At 43.9% G+C, this 9926-nt stretch overlaps 1 pseudogene; it reads right to left on the reverse strand.

Moving 5' to 3' along the window:
- Window positions 1-1665: 1665 nt before the first annotated feature.
- LOC122756654 lies at window positions 1666-3164 on the reverse strand (annotated as a pseudogene).
- Window positions 3165-9926: the final 6762 nt, after the last annotated feature.

A 9926-nucleotide genomic window follows, 5' to 3' on the forward strand; every position in this document is an offset into this window, starting at 1 on the left:
TGCTTATGTTGTCAGCGCCCGGGGCTTTCTTTGGTTCTAGGGATTTGATCAGCACGTCCAGTTCGGCTAGAGTAACAGGTTGGGGTCTGCTGCTGCCTGATTCGTCCCGCAGCTTCATTGATTTGTATTTGTCCAATTTTTTTTGATGTTTTCCCGGTCGTCAGTGTTGTTCCTTTGGTTTGCCTTGAAGCGCGATTCTAGATGGGAGGCGAATGCTTCCGCTCTTTCCTCAAGCGTCCTAGTCCAGGGGCTAGCTGACCTTGAGCTTGTGCAGTCGACGTCCTTCTTCAGTGGCCAGATGGGTTGCGGCTGTTTCTTGACATCATTGGTCCATTTCCATAGTTTCTGCATCCTATATCTGTCTGTTGGGGTCGATGTGTTGTAGCTTAGTGTTGATTTGGCTTGTTTTGATTTTTCTTATTTCCTTGCCAGTCTGTTTTGCGCTGCCTTGAACCACCTTTTAGCTTCTTCCGTTCCTGCTGATCTGAGATCCTATTTAACTCCTTTTTTCTTCCAGAAGACGAGAGGTAGCAGTATCCAGATTGGAGTTTGTTTCCTTCCTTCGGAAATTTTCTATTGGGTTGTTTTGATGGCGATTTTGGGGGTGGCTTCGCTGGCTGCAGATTTTATGTTATTGAGAAAGATATCAATGCAATCGTCAATGTCCTGTCCAGTCCGTATCTCTGTATTTAGAAGCATTTTATCTTCTAGAATTTTCTTGAATTTAGTCATGTTTGTGTTCCTATTTAATATAGCATTAGTTGTCTTTTTGAATGTACTTCGTCAGGATTGAGGATGATTTGGATCGGGAGGTGGTCGGAACTGAGGTCATTGGAGGAGAAGGTCCTTGAGATTCGTTTCGGAGCCCTTGCATATAGCAAAGTCAAGGGCAGACCGGTTGTTTTCTCCTATCGAAAGGAAATGGGTGGCTTGTCCGGTGGCGACTACGTCGAGGCCTTTATTTTGCATAATAGCCTGCATTAGAGATCTACCCTTGCGCAGGATGAGTAGTTTCCCCAGCACCTGTGCTTGCTGTTCCAGTCGCCGCCAAGGATAAATTTGGACTTGCCTTCCAGCAGCGTTTCAAAGTGGCTGAAGAGCTTTTGGAAGTTTTCTGGAGTCCACTTATACACCGGCGGGCAATAGATTGGGGCAACAATGTCATGTTTGCGCGGATGCAGTTTGAGGGGATTAGGGCTATGGGTGCACTTTGCAAGAACTCTGTCTCGATGGGATTTAGCAGGTGTGTGACAGATTGGCTGACAATGGTGGCCGTGCCGCCTTTCCTGTGTGCTGTTGGGTTTTGTGCGAGGTAGGTGTGGAAACCTTGAAGTTGAGTATCGTGGAATTCCGTTCTAGCTTAGTTTCTGTAACCTCATGACTGGATACCCTCTTTTTTTATGAAGGCTTCCAGCTCGTCTTTTTTGTTGGAGACTCCACAGGAGTTCAATACCCTATTTTGAGGTATTGATAGAGTGTGTATTGTTAGTGTTTGATGTCATGGTGCTAGTTTATTTGCGTAGATTGTATGGTTTATGGTTTATGGTTTTAGGAGGACATGGGATGTACTGTGGTCAGATTTTTGTTGGTTCCGAGGCTTTTGAAAAGGAGTTCCGTTAATGCGTCAATTTTCTTCTCCATTGTCAGTACGCGTTGCGGCAAGGTTCAGGTCATCAGGAGGTCCTCTTTGCGAGTGCTTTTGCCCGGCCTCAGGCTCGACGGTGGCTTCTTTATCGTTCTTGGTCTGAAGTTTAGTCTGGCAGCTCTGCTTGTGTGGCGGGCTGCCATCATCACCCTCCTGGAGCTTGTCGTCATTCCATCGCGGGCTTGTCTTTGGTATCACTCCTTTCCTTGCGTAGCTTGTCGTTGAAGGCCTCGAGGTGTCTTTGTGCCGGGTTTCTTGGGGTCTTTGGGGGGTCGCGGCTTGGAATTGTCCTTAGAGCTTATCCTATTTTTGTGGGTCCCTGTCCGCATTTCGGCGCCATTTATTCAGCCGTTTTTGATGGCGGCATCGTGTGTTGTAGGTCGTATATGATATGGTCTGACATCCTTAATATTTTGCCGGAAAGGATTCATTTCAAATTTCCTGGCGGCTTCCTTTCGGGCTTCGGTGCTTGGTGCTATAGGTAGTCGGGGGGTTTTGTTGAAGGGGAGGGGGGGCTGTCGTTCGTAATTGTTCGTTTAGCGTCCATCGTTGTCCTAATTTATGAAAACTATCCTGTTTACTGCTAGTTTTCGCTTTCTGCCTTATAGACAGGGCACCCCTTGTATGCGCTGATGTGGTTTCCTTGGCAGTTTGAGCAGGTGGCGGGGGTTGATCTGGGCTTGGTGCACTCACTAGACAATGCTGGCCAGCGCACTTCATGCACCTTGGGGGCTTCATGCATGTGTTCCTAGCATGCCTGAAACCCTGGCACCTGAAACACTGGACCGGTTCCCTCGTCCTGTTTTTCCTTTCTATTCCACTTTTTGTCCGCCTAGTTGTTTAATGGAGAGGATCCGAAGGTGGCTTCCGTCCATGGCCGAGGCGATTTCTACCTCATGCATCCGCATCGGGCCACCAGTTTGCAGGTTTGTCATGTTCCTTGTGAACTTAGTCTGGTGGCCGAGCTTCTGCAGCTCGCTAGTGATCCACGAGCAAGGGTAGTGGGTGCAGGTGGCGAATGACAACTCTGAAACCCCTTTCAGTTTTATTCTGGTTTGAATAGAATGGGATACCACTTTTAGCTAGTATGTCTTTAATTGTTCTATGTGCAGTCAAGTCTTTCGCCTGGATAGTTACCCCGTTTCCTATAGATGTTTTTGTTGTAAAACTATCTACCCCTGCTGAGTAATTTAGCTTTTCCAAAGTGGCACGATTTCCCTAACATTTTCTATATGAATAGGGGGGGCCCTGCGGCTCTGTGGCACTATTTGCCAGGGGGCAGTTCGGTAGCCGAATTTTAGGGGGAGGGGGGGCAATTTCAGTTTGCGCCAGTGCGCTGCGTGCAGTGGCCTTTCACTCTCGACTGGGTAGCGGGGGCTTTTATTTCCTCAACAATACTTTTGGCCGCCTTACTTTTAAAGATGGGGGTAGCAAGGGGGGGAAGGGTTTGGGGTCGCAAAGATGGTGGGCACACATGCTTTTTTATTAGGCGTTTTATAGCATAACTGTCCGTGTCCATGTTGGTATTTGGGCGCTTGCCCGGGGTTTTCGTAATTGGTACCGGATCAGAGGATGCCACTAGTCCTGGACCGGTTCCGGCAACCACTTCCGAAAACTCATAGGCAGTGCGCCCGTGCTATTGGGGGTGAATTAAAAAGGTCCCGCTTGGCTGCAGGCCGGTTGAGGGTTCTGGATGCAGATGTGTTACCCATAGAGTGTGTAGTGGTGACTTTGAGATTTAATTTAGCCTGAACAGGGGAACACAAAGAAGCGCCTTTCAGTTGGGGGGAGATGCTTTTCTTTTTGTAGTTTCCGCGAGAATGGTGATTTCTTTTTTAAGCTTAGTTTGGAAATGTCAGTTTAGGATACAAGTTTTGGAAAAAAGTATTGCGAGTTATAAATTTATGTTGTGTTTCACCTTGGTTGTGGTCCCTGCTATTGTCATATATATTGGCTAGTTTATGTAGTGTGTCAGCATTTGCAAGCGCGGGACTTTTTGAGCGGCTGTTTGTACTTATGTTAATAACCTTGCTTGTGTGTGTAGGTGAGAGAGAGTGAGGGGAAATGCTTTTAGAGCCAATTTTGTAGATGTGCTGAGGTTTCTCTCCATGCTGTTGTCTTCATGTGTGGGGAAAGGGAAATTCTAAGAGCGCCGCTCTTTTTGTCATCCGTGTTGGTATTAGTAGTTTCAGCTGCATTGGTGTTGTGAGCTGTTGTCAATTTTTTCCCCCTATTTGTATGTGTGATAGAAAGAGGGGAAACCACTGGCCATTTGAGACGCTACTTTTGGCGCCAGCTGTTTCTTTATTAGTATTAGTGAGGAAGAGCGGGTCTTTTTGGGCATTTTTGTTTTCTCTATTCTCTTTCCCCTTATATGTAAGTGAATTTATAATTTTTATAGCAGCCTCGGAAGGGTTTTTTAGACTGTTAATTGCAGAGTTGGAATACGATTTTTTCATGTTTATTATACTGATATTAAACTGAGAGTTGTTAGAATTATGGACATGGGCGAGATTTCCAGGTAGAAAGGGGTATTTTGTCTTTCTGGGCTCGAGAAAAGAGAGAGCACCTCGTCATTTGAAGAGTCGTCAGAGAGAATTACTTGGGCCATAATATCTGCTGACTATATGTAAAGGAACGATACTTTTTGTGGTATAAATACCCTGACTTTGGTTTTGGCGGGTCCTTTGGTACAATTCCTTTTCTTTGCTAGTCCTTCTTTGCCTCTTTTTTGCGTTCTTCCTTCTTTGCGACGTTAGTGTTCTTCTTTATGGCTCTTCTTTCTGGTTCCTCTTTATAGCTCCTCTTTATGGTTCTTCTTTATGGCTTCTCTTCTTTAATAAAATCTGCAGCTCGCTGAGTTTGTCGATTTGTCTCAAAGTATTTCCCCGGAAAAAACCGAATTTATATGCTTTTTAATATGTTTATTTTAATTGTTTGTCGTATTGTTTCTGTATGAATTTTTCGGCCGGGAATTTTTTGTCTTTTCACTTGTGGAGATTTTCACTTAAATGTCCCGTTTATTTTTCGTTTGCTTTGTACTTTCGATTGTATTTTATATTGTAATTGTTATAAACAATTTTAGGCAATTTAAAATATTTTTTATTAACTTTGCTATTTGAACTTTGCTTTTGTCTTTTCACTTGTGGAGATTTTCACTTAACTGTCCCGTTTATTTTTCGTTTGCTTTGTACTTTCGATTGTATTTTAAATTGTAATTGTTAAACAATTTTAGGCAATTTAAATATTTTTTTATTAACTTTGCTATTTGGACTTTTTTTTTTTGACGTTTCTGGTGAAAGTACGGAGACAGAATTTTTTTGACGTTTTGGTGAAAGTACGGAAGACAGAATGATGATTTCTGCCCCGCATCCACGCATTTATTTGCCTATGATTACACAGGGTGCAATATCTAGGTACAATTATTTTCGTTTTTGAATTTGTACAATGTTGGGATGAGTGTGAGGGTTGGACAGGTGTGGTAAATATACATGATTTGGTATTTTCTTAATTATAAACATTGCGTGGATGGTAACATTAACATATGGTTTTTGGTTTGTTTACATTTCAGAATTTCAGACAATTTGCGTAAGTCAATTTATTTGAGCTTAAAATTACTTTTATTTATATTTTTAGGTACCCCGCCAGAGGGACGGAAGCACCGAGCCTCAGAGTCTTTTCCGGTGGGGAATGGGAGCTGCTTGTCCCAGTTATTTGCAGCCGCAGGCTGCGCGCAACTTTCGAATTTGAGTTGGGCCAGCCTTTCAGGTAAGTAGTTTTGATGGTGGAATTTTGCCGGCTGTCCAAAGTGGTACTTTTTACCACCACAGCGGCCGTTGTTTTGCTTTGAGTTTGAATTTTAGTTTCACCAGTCGTCAGAGTTCTTTTTCGTGTGAAGATCCCGGCCGCCGTCAATTTGGATTTAGTTTGCAGGAGGCTGTCCAACCCGCCCGTGGGTCTCATCGCAGCGTTTCACCAGTCGTCAGTGTTTGTTTCGTGTGCGATCCCGGCCGCCGTCAATTTAATTTAAGTTTGCAGAGGCTGTAAACCCGCCCGTGGGTCTCATCGCCAGCCGTCAAATGGCGAAAGCGAAGTGGATTCCGCGCCGCGTCTTATTCCAGGGTCCAGGGAGTTGCTGCATTTCAGCTGGAGTTCTTCAATGCGTAGTGAATTCCCGCGTCGCCGTCCCATTCCAGGGTCCAGAGAGTGCTGCACTTCAGCTGGAGTTCATCGATGTGTCGGCGAGAGCGTCGTCATTGCTTTGGAGTCACCAGGGTCGTCGCTTCTGTGGGTCGTCTCGCCAGGGAAAGGAGGCATCTTATGGACGTCGGGCCAAGATGCTTTGCTTTGGGCCGACGCTCGTAAATGTCCATGGAATTGGATGCAGAAATTGGATTAGATAAGTATATCTATGTGTTTAGTTTTGTTTTGTCTGTTTTAGTTTTGTCTTTTCTTTTGCAGGTCCAATTTGTCCAGGATTTTTAAGATTTGTCCGGTGGGATTGGGAAGGAAAGCGATGCCATGGATTATAAGAAGCGTCGTTGGGGAGGTTCGTATACGTCAGTGGGTTTGTATATACATTTAGTGTTCTGTGTTGTTAATTAATTATGTACTTTTTCAGGGATATTTTCATTATACCGCTACTGTTATAAAGGTCGAATTTGAGGGTCACAATTTTGCCTTTTGTTGGGCCGGCAGCGCCACACCCAGAGTTCAGAAGGGCGAGGGGCATTCCGACATGGAAACGGCATCAAACATTTTGGTTTTAATGTTTTAGATGCCAAAGTCGTGGTTTTTCATTTCGCCGAGTCGGGAATAGTAAGTTGCGTGTTTTATGCTTTTGTAATTTGTTTTATAATTAGTTTTATAATTTTTCAGGGATTTTGTCTGTTACCGTTGCTGCCAGAAAAAGTCGAATTCAAGGGTCGCGAGATTGACCTTTTGCCGGGTCAGCAGCGGCGCACCTAGGGTTCAGAAGGACGAGGGTGAACCCCAACATGGAGACGGCATCCAAACATTATAGGATTTTAATGTTTAGGTGCCAATAGCTTCGGTTTTCGTTGCGCCTAGTAGGGAAGTAGTAGGTTTCGTAGTTTTATGCTTTTATTAATATGCTTTTCTTTTTCAGGGGATATTGTCATGTTTATCGTTGCTACCAGAAAAAGTCGAAATTCAAGGGTCACGATTTTGACCTTTTGCCGGGTCGGCAGCGGCCGCACCAAGGGTCAATAAAATCGAGGGGGCTTCCTGGAATAGGACGGCATCAAAACATTGTGGATTTTTATATATATAATTATATATGCTCTGTTTATGTTTTGATTAAAGTATTTCAATCTTAACGGAGATTTTGTCGATTGGCATTTCTGGAGAAAAAAGTCAATTATAGAGGTTACGATTTCGACCTTTTGCCGGGTCGGCAGCACACCACGCCTAGGGTCTGTAAAAACGGGGGGGGAATCCCAATAAGGAAACTGCATCAAAACATTGTATGTTTTTTGTGTTATGAGTGTCAAGAAGTTAGTTTGTCCATTACGCCCAGTCGGGTCGTCTTTTGTCGTCAAGTATGGCTTTCGTAGAGATTGCAGCTGCTGTTTTGGGACATTTCAAAGGAATTGCAGCAAAAAATCAGATAATGACGTTGTGCATACCTGCTGCAATGAGTCACTTAAATTCATCATGTTTTTTGCTGCGCGTTGATCCTTCTCCTGTCCATCAGCTTCCAGATTCGTCTATGCTGGTCCTAGTGGGTGCATCCTTCACGTCTTCATCGTGGGGGTCAGCAGGAATATCGTCGTCAAGAGGTTTATTCGTCCGGATTTCTTGCTTGTATAATTAAGGCATTAATATATCAATTTTCTTTCCAGGTTGTCAACTCTATTTTGCCAGTTTAATGACTGGGTCGTCGGGTTGGCTATTTTCTGGAAAAGTGTTGATATTTTGTGGTGAGGGCGTCGTCTCCTTGACTATCTTTGGCTTTAGATTTGCCAAGGCAGCTCTGCTCGTTGTCGGGGGGCTGTCGTCTTTTCCCTGTCTGTGCTCCATAGCTTTTTCTACGTTTTTTTGTTCCTTACGAATCCCGTTCTGGAATTTTTCCAGATGCCTTTGCGCTGGGTTTTTAGTCATATTTGGGGCCTTTACCTTAGGATTGGTCCTGCTATTTGTGGTTTTTTTTTTTTGACGTTTCTGGTGAAAGTACGGAGACAGAATGATTTATTTCTGCCCCGCATCCACGCATTTATTTGCCTGTGATTACACAGAGTGCAATATCTAGGTACAATTATTTTCGTTTTTGAATTTGTACATTTGTGGGGATGAGTGTGAGGGTTGGACAGGTGTGGTAAGTATACATGGTTTGGTATTTTCTTACTTATAAACATTGCGTGGATGGTAACATTAACATATGGTTTTTGTTTGTTTACATTTTAAAGGTTTAGGAAATTTGCATTTGTCAATTAATTTAAGTTTTAAAATTTGTGTTGTTTCTATTTTCAGATGCCCCGCCAGAAGGACGGAAGCATCGAGCCTCAGGAGTCATTGCCGGGGGAAAGGGAGTTGTTTGTCCCAGTTATTTGGAGCCGCAGATATTTGGAGCCGCAGGCTGCGCGCCAATTTTAAAAAGAGTTGGGCCAGCGTTTCTGGTATGTATTCATGGTGTAAATTTAAGCCGGCTGTCGAATGTGGTACTTTTTACCACCACAGCGGCCGTTATTTTGCGTTTGAGTATTCATTTTGTTACAGCAATTTCACCAGTCGTCAGTGTTTTTATTTTCGTGTTTAGATCCCGCGCCGCCGTCAGTTTAGATTTTAATTTGCAGGAGGCTGCCAACCCGCCCATGGGTCTCATCGCCAGCCTTCAAATGGACCAAATCGCAGTGGATTCCCGCGCCGCCGTCTTATTCCGAGGTCCAGGGAGTTGCTGCATTTCAGCTGGAGTTCTTCGGTGCGTAGTGGATTCCCGCGTCGCCGTCTTATTCCAGGGTCCAGGGAGTTGCTGCACTTCAGTTGGAGTTCATCGTGTGTCGGCGAGAGCGTCGTCATTGCTTTGGAGTCACCAGGGTCATCGCTTCTGTGGGTCGTCTCGCCAGGGAAAGGAGGCATCTTGTGGACGCCGGGCCAAGATGCTTTGCTTTGGGCCGACGCTCGTAAGTGTCCATGGAATTGGATGCAGAAAATTGGATTAGATAAGTATATCTATGTGTTTAGTTTTTTTTGTCTGATTATAGTTTTGTCTTTTCTTTTGCAGGTCCAATTCGTCCAGGATTTTTCATTTTTGTCCGGTGGGATTTGGGAAGGAATGCATTGCCTTGAATTTATAAAGAGCATCGTCGGAGGTTCGTATTTGTCAGTGAGTTTGTAAATGCATTTAGTTTTCTGTTGTTGTTAGTTTATTTTGCTCTTTTCAGGGATATTGTCAGTATGCCGTTGCTACAAGAAAAGGTGGAATTTAAGGGTCAAGATTTTGACCTTTTGCCGGGTCAACAGCGCCGCACTTGGAATTCGTAAGGACGAGAGGGCTTCCCAACTTGGAAACGGCATCAAAACATTTTAGGTTTTTAATGTTTTAGGTGCCGAAATCGTCGTTTTTCATTTCGCCGAGTCGGGAAATGGTAAGTTGCGTGATTTTATGTTTTTATAAATTTGTTTTTTTTAATTTGTTTTATGATTTTACAGGGATTTTGTCTGTATGCCGTTGCTGCCAGAAAAAAGTCGATTTCGAGGGTCGCGAAATTGACCTTTTGCCGGGTCAGCAGCGGCGCACCTAGGGTCAAGAAGGACGAGGGTGCACCCCAACATGGAGACGGCATCCAAACATTATAGGATTTTTATGTTTTAGGTGACAAAAGCTTCGTTTTTCGTTGCGCCTAGTAGGGAAGTAGTAGGTTGCGTAGTTTTATGCTTTTATTAATATGTTTTCTTTTTCAGGGATATTGTCAGTGTTATCGTTGCTACCAGAAAAAGTCGAAATTCAAGGGTAACGATTTTGACCTTTTGCCGGGTCGGCAGCGCCGCACCAAGGGTCAATAAAATCGAGTGGCTTCCTGGAAAAGGGACGGCATCAAAACATTGTGGATTTTTATATATATTATTATATAGTGCTCTGTTTTATGTTTTGATTAAAGTATTTCTATCTTTAACGGAGATTTTGTCGATATTGCATTTCTGGAGGAAAAAGTCAATTATAGAGGTTACGATTTCGACTTTTTGCCGGGTCGGCAGCACCACGCCTAGGGTCTGTAAAGACGGGGGGGAATCCCAATAAGGAAACTGCATCAAAACATTG

This window comes from Drosophila santomea, unplaced genomic scaffold, assembly GCF_016746245.2.
Source record: "Drosophila santomea strain STO CAGO 1482 unplaced genomic scaffold, Prin_Dsan_1.1 Segkk88_quiver_pilon_scaf, whole genome shotgun sequence".
Taxonomy (NCBI): domain Eukaryota; kingdom Metazoa; phylum Arthropoda; class Insecta; order Diptera; family Drosophilidae; genus Drosophila; species Drosophila santomea.